This window comes from Dysidea avara, chromosome 3 (assembly GCF_963678975.1).
Source record: "Dysidea avara chromosome 3, odDysAvar1.4, whole genome shotgun sequence".
In the NCBI taxonomy this organism is placed as follows: Eukaryota; Metazoa; Porifera; class Demospongiae; order Dictyoceratida; family Dysideidae; genus Dysidea; species Dysidea avara.
Genome location: NC_089274.1, coordinates 35,367,269 through 35,373,142, shown reverse-complemented (window position 1 = coordinate 35,373,142; position 5,874 = coordinate 35,367,269). Strand labels below are relative to the sequence as shown.

The window sequence follows — 5,874 nt, the reverse complement described above, 5'->3', positions numbered from 1 at the left end:
ACTCTGTGGAGACTGGCAGAGAAATGTTTCGACTACTGCTCTTTTTAACAGCTAACTAACGAACTGAAATGATGAATGAAGTTGTTGAAGGCAGCCAGCAGGTGCGTAGTTCTCTTGAAAGGGTTTGCTCCAGGAGCAAACTAGCCATGGAGACAACTAGGACGGCCAAAATTAAAGAATGGACAAAGAAGATAGTCACGAGTGCTTTGGAGTATTCTCAGAAGCAATACTAGCTACCATGCAGTCAGTTCTAGGGGTAAACAAACCAACAGTACCAGCTAAAGTAAGGGAAATGACATGGGTGGAATATGCCAATGTGCAAGCCAACAAATTGCCTAAATATTGGAAAGAATTATGTGAGTCATCGTGTTGCCCTCATATCATGAGCGAACCATTGGTAATGCAACTAACAAACCAGCAAATCTTTGAAGAAATGCTAACAGCAATGTTTAAAACATATGACGAACAATCAATTGCAACTGAAACACCGATAACATTGACTGTAGATGAAGAAAATGTGCTAAGATATGCTTGTGGATATGTGGCAAGGAAACTCCACGAAAAATTTTGAAACAACATGATATTAAGTATGCTGATTTTGTGGAATGTTTGACCAGAATAAAACCTGATGACGAAGATCTTGTAGATACAGCAACATCTTTCTTGGACTATACATCGCAATGGATAAAGATCGTCAACAGGGGTGGATTGTATGAAGTTAACAATGATGTTTTGTTATTTAAAGAAATTGAAAAGGCCATGCAAGTGAAGTTAATGAGCCATCTGGAGAAGGGAACCAATCCACCATCTGAACAGTCATCAGGGAAAGAAGAAATATTACAACACATAATGAGTGACTCAAATGTTTTATTTTACTGAGATATTATGAGTTACAACATTCAAGATGACGGAAGTAGATCAGAATTATTAACTCACATAGCAAGAACATGGTTAACTATTAGAGGATTCAGCATTACATCACAGTGGATGGAGCAGTACAAACATCTGTCAAGTGCCGACAGTAAGAAGAAGAAAGGACTGCGGAAAGAAGTAAAGAAATTATGCTAGCTGCATTATGTTAAATATATAGCTAGCTGTTACATGCTTTTAAAGCACAACAATAATATCACCAGCAGAATGATAAAATAACACTCCAATGTCTCTATGGGTTGGTACGCTTTCTTCTTGGTAAAAGTGTTTCATCAATTTCAATTTGTGGAGTTGGTCGCTTTCTGTTGTTTCCTCTTGCAGGATCAATGGCTATAGTCACCTGAACTCTTATTGACACGGTATTCTTTAAAAATTGCTGTGATGTTGGATTGTCATTTCGTCCACCTTGTGCACGCTGTTTCCCAAAAAAAGGCTGCAGCACATGTTGCTGTCAGACCTTCAGTGCTGGTCACTGTAAAGTGCTAATTATACAACCAAGTAGTAAAGATAATACAAAATGCAGTTAAAATTATGTCATAAATAAATAATAAATAATGTTCTCGAAAACTACGAGGTCTAGAGACATGAACTAACCGGGGATAGATTCGCCTGTGAATGAAGGCACAAACGTATAATCGTCGCTCCTGTTCGTGCTGATGACTTGACCATACGTGTAATTCTATATAACGCCCAGTACCACACCCTTGCTTAATTATTTACAGATTGCGCGAAGGAGAAGATTATCGATGCCCGTGCAGGAGAGCCAGAAGCCACTTGTGTAAACAAGAAGATTACAAGTAAGTTTTTATGCTTGTAACATCTCAAGTCTCCATGCCAGCTGCCAGTGGATTCATTCATGTAAATAAACAATACAAGAAAACATTAAAACATATGCCATGCTCTTTACAATAGTTACATATAAAATACAAGTAAACAATTTTCCAGCCCTAGATCCGGGAGCTTCGGTACCAAAGTTGGAAAACATAACAATAACTGCTTCATTAGTATTTGATGAATTGAATAGGCTAAAAACAGATAAATCTCCAGGTCCAGAGGGTTGGCCTCCACGTATATTCAAAGAATTTTCTGACCAACTATCAGTTCCACTGTCCATTTTATTTAATAAGTCTTTCCAGTCTGGTGTTCTGCCATCAGAATGGAAAATTGCTTTTGTTACCCCTATTCATAAGAAAGGAAATAAACATCTTGCATGTAATTATAGACCTGTCAGTCTTACATCTACAGTAGTTAAGGTTATGGAATCCATTATTAAAACTAATATACTAGAACATCTGAACTCCAATAACTTGTTGACATCCCACCAGTTTGGCTTTTTAGAAGGCCATTCATGCACTACCCAATTACTTCATGTTATGGATATTTTAACAAAATCACTTGATCGTGGAGTACCTGTTGATCAAGACTCACGGTAGTGAGTTGCGCGGCCAGTAAAGCAGAAACGCGTGCCGCAGACAATAAATGACGCGACCACTACGTGAGGATTTTACAGGAACGAACGTTGTCAAATTCGGCCTTCCTGTAACTCACCCGCCACTTACGCTATCCCTCTGAAACTCTAGAGTTGAACTCATCGTGTCAGTAGTAACTACCACACAAGCAGTGAAGCAAATCCATGCCGATTGTTTCGTGATCGAGATTGCCGACATCAAAGGGGAAGTTTCATTTTTTTTAAAATTTTTTTATTTTTTTTATCGCATGCGGTTAGACATAACCGCAGGTGTATGCCTTGCGTTCCTTTGTGCATTCCAAACATTGATTGCCCTGCTATCGCTTCAGTATTCACTCAATCGCCTCAAGATTCACATCATCGATTTCACCATACATGATTACCCTACAGTCGTAATTTCAGCACCAAACGAAGTTTCAGTCGTCCTCAGTTGACCTAGAGGCCAAATACAAATCCCAGATTGTTGTTTTCTGCAATACTCGCTTGGCATGTAGGGCAATGTATCTTTAAACTGTTCTAAAAGTTTCGTTCAGATTGAAACATACGTCTTCGAGAATGACTAGTTTGAAATTTGAATTTAGTCGCCCCCACGTAATTTGCTATCTAAGAATTTTACACAGAATTTAAAGAATGACGCAGAGCACAACTGCGGTCACTGGGTATTGATGAACTGGCGCTCTATGTAGTTAATCAGTGCATATAGCCACAAAGAAGTGTGCTGCCATAGATTATAGTCCACAGATATAATCTATGGTGCTGCATACCACCGTTCGTTCTTAAATTTAGTCGCCCCCACCCTGACGTAATTTGTCCTCTAAGGGCGCGGCTTAAAGAATGACAAAGAGTACAACTGCGGTTACCAGTTGTTGACACAAGCTGCGAGTAATTAGCACATGTAGCTAGCCAATTGTCACCACGAATTATTGCATTTTATAACACCCCCACACAAAAATTACACATGTAGTTACAACATACAGAGGACACATGAATACCAAACACTTTTCACAACAATAATGTAAGAATTGTACAATAATGACTGTAATATAACTGCTATGAAAATGTTTTCCAGTGGCCCGCCGTGGTAACAAGTCTCACATGACGGCATGTATATTCATCCAAGTACAATGGAAGTAACAAGTAAGTACGATGACAAGTTAATATGACTCCATTTGTAGAATCCAGATGAGTGGGTGTTGCTCCAGTATGTCTAAACAGTTAACAAACATTCCTGTTATAAATACATGCTAGAGTTGCAATATAATAGTATAGTATTTAAATGCAACAATACATAGTCTCCATTGCATCACTATCAAACGACACTAAGTGGAGGATATTGTTGCATCTCTAGTATGTACACTCTATCAGTACAACCTGTCTTAATGGCCACCAGTATAGAAAGACAACCTCTCTTGAAAAGCCAATTCCAATTGAGAATTTATACACTGTTACCTGCTGAATGAGTGAAGGTGGCAATAAACAAGTTCCACCGTAATTTATACACGTGATCTGATCCTGTATATTCTGTCAGTGGATGAGATCCACTTGGCCAGGACAAAATGTGACTCAAATGTCCTAGATGATCCATACTCAACCCACTTATGACCCAGTGGCACAATGGAACTGAGTATAGAGAATGCAACTATATTTATTTCTAAGATGTGTGGATGTGTGGACACATTACAACACATTACATGTGCATACAAGACATGCTACGTACTGTTTTAGCATTTCAAGTCACCACATTATGTACGGACCAGCCAACAATGCTTCATAGTGCCCATCAGTAAACCTGAAGAAAAGTTACGAAAAATAAAAATTCACATAAGTACAATGAAACCTCATTAATATGGCCAGCTGTGGAACCACAAAATTTGGCTGGAATAACAAGGTGGCCTTATTAATGAGGTCATAAAGTACTGCTTAGCTATATTTGGGATCTACTAGAGGTGGCCAATATAATGAGGTGGTCTTATTAAAGAGGTGGCCACTAAGTGAGGTTTCACTGTACATACAGTTCACAATCACAATGGTGAACAATATTAATGGTTAACAATATACACTGAAACCTGCAGGTCACTTCTTGTGGAAGATTGCTCTCTACACTAAATGACACATTCAGAGATTGTATTTAGATGGATGATACAGTTACACATTGTGACTTCAATACTTGTGATGTGTCAATGCTAGGCAGCAACCATATACATGGCACTGCCGATGCACAACATCACACTTGCTCGCACACACAATTTTGCTCAAGATTTTACAAATTGATAATTAAGAGGTGTGGAAACTACGTAGCTGTTCACTCGAAAGACTGTGTGGCAGCTGTTTTCCTTCTGTACAAGTGGCCACCAAGACAGGTCCACTGTGGATGAAAGCCAGGCATTAGATATTTGGTATTTCATGTGTTGAAGGCATTCAGGGCTTCCAGTAGTCTCAAATCTCACCACAGTTTACCTCAGGCAGTGTTGTGGTCACCACTAAACTACTGGAATGCTGTGTTATGTTCATCTTATGCTTCGCTACTATATTGTAGAACTGAAATGGATACTCTAAAAAATATATCCTATGGATAATGACTTCATCACTTTCTTCATCAGGAGCTTATAAGGACCAATAGTGAAACTTTTACACTTTGGGCTGACAGCCAACTGCCTAAGTCTGAAGCAGTGCCTTTGGTGCTCTAACAGATTGGCTGCCCCCTTGCTGCCAGCACTCACTGTCTCATACGCTGTCACACACTAAATCCATCTCTATAGCCAGTTAGAACGGCATGTTTCTTACCTTTTTTAAGGCCACAAAATGCAGCTACCTCTTTAAAAAGCTAGGTCAGAAAATTTTTGTCCCTACGGCCTGAATAATGACCAGTTTTCACTGTACTATTAGTGATTAGTGATCATGGAGAATTATTTATTAAGATACTAAGATATACAAACGCTACAACCTCTAAATATAGCAGTAAATTTTTTACCCTGGTCCATTGTCTCGTAATAATCGTGAGAGACTCTACTGTGACAAATACATGTTTTCATGATATGTGCTAATCGCCTTTTTACAATTAAGTTTTACAACACAAATACATGTATAGTTAAACTCACCAATTGTGACTAAATCCCTTCAACACGAAAAGACGAGTAATAAGACAACCTTGGAGACAACAGCCTCAAGCCTATTCTGGTGCGCTTATTTAGTAGTAATATAAATTTTAAAGGCGTTTGTTTACAACAGGACATAATTACGCGCCCTTCTATTGTCTCTGTACATACTTGCCTTTTCTTTACTATTCTCATTTCATTTCACAAGATCTCTTGGCAGGGGCATAGCTTCTTCGCTTGAACTAGTCAATGCTTGAAGTAGATCGAGATACTCTAATAGAACAGTCACATTTCTACAAGTGCCATATTTTTATATTGTAAGTCTGTAAGTAGCTAGTAATTTAAACTATACAATCCGATGCTAAGCAAAAGTTGTAACTA

At 38.5% G+C, this 5,874-nt stretch overlaps 1 long non-coding RNA gene across 1 annotated transcript; it reads right to left on the bottom strand.

Moving 5' to 3' along the window:
- Positions 1-3,348: 3,348 nt before the first annotated feature.
- On the bottom strand, positions 3,349-5,557 carry LOC136250876 (uncharacterized). The gene is made up of 3 exons (XR_010698799.1): positions 5,497-5,557; positions 4,116-4,187; positions 3,349-3,605 (listed from the first exon to the last, which is right to left on the bottom strand). It is a non-coding gene; the product is annotated as an uncharacterized lncRNA (long non-coding RNA).
- Positions 5,558-5,874: the final 317 nt, after the last annotated feature.